A 1,324-nucleotide genomic window follows, 5' to 3' on the forward strand; every position below is an offset into this window, starting at 1 on the left:
TTACCACTTATCTCGTTTTGATCTTCAGGGACACGCACTCTGGTGCTGTTTTCTGTTCTGACCTTCAGGGATATACTCTTTTGTGCGTTACCGCTTATCTTTTCTAATCTTCAGTAACACGTAGTTTGGTGGCGTTACTGCTTATCTGCTCTGATCTTCAGGGACACACTCTTTGGTGCGCTACCACTTATCTATCTTCAAGGATAAACTTCATGTGGTGTTACTGCTTATCTGTTTTGGTCTACAAGGTTGGATGGAGAGCAACAGAAAAATGTGCAATTGATACTGTTTGCACGGCTATAAAGACTCTTCAGCAGAGCAAGTACACAATCATCGTCACTTAATGTGGTATTTAGATGTATACCCAAATAGACAAATGAGTTTACATACTTCTGGTTGGTACCGTATAGACTTACAGGTGGCAATGGAAGCTGAAGTGGCAAACGAGTACATGGGAAATACATACAGAAAGTCTTATTAGTATTAAACAACATGTCACTACCATGGCCAACCACTTCACAAATCCCTACCAATCTCTGTAGAGATTTAATGCTAGGGCAAATCAGGCATAAGTCATCAGCATAAAACAGGTGGTTGGTAATGGACCCATTTACATATCAGCCCACCTTGGCATTGTTTAAGCTTACACTCAAATCATCTATATATACATTAAAAAGATATGGGGACAGTAAACTACCTTGTCGCACTCCGTTAGTAACGGAAAAGCTGGGGGAAAGGACTGCACCCCATCTCACAAACATTCTTTGATTCGTATACCAGGAAACCAAGAATCGAACTAGATATAGTGGAACATTTCTGTCGATCAACTTTCTAAACAGTGTCCAGTGGTTTACGCGATCAAAGGCCATAGAGGCATCCATAAAGCACACAAAGACATGGGACCCTAACCCCCTGTAGTACTCGATAATTTGTTTTAACATAAAAACACACATGTCAGTCCCATGTTTAGGTTTAAAGCCAAATTGAGAATCAGACGTCAGAAGAAAAGGCTTCAGACGATTAAGCAGTAGTGCCTCTAGGATTTTCGATAATGCCGAAGCTTTAACAACGTCATTCCACCCCGGAACAGGTGTGAAATTCTTACAGCTGTGTTTAGAGGGTATTGAAGTATTTGCAAGTTTCGTATACGTTAGTTCATAAAGGTCACGTTGAATCGTACAGTTCATTGCACAGTAAATTGCCCTGCTGCGTATTCAAACACATATTTTATCTCTTGGGGACTATTGAATGATATCGCTGGATTAAACTTATTTCTTACCATTTGTCATAAACCGTGCTGTGTTCGATCTGGTACATCGGGCAC

The sequence above is a fragment of the Branchiostoma belcheri genome, unplaced genomic scaffold (genome assembly GCF_001625305.1).
Source record: "Branchiostoma belcheri isolate BF01 breed outbred unplaced genomic scaffold, Haploidv18h27 scaffold374, whole genome shotgun sequence".
In the NCBI taxonomy this organism is placed as follows: domain Eukaryota; kingdom Metazoa; phylum Chordata; class Leptocardii; order Amphioxiformes; family Branchiostomatidae; genus Branchiostoma; species Branchiostoma belcheri.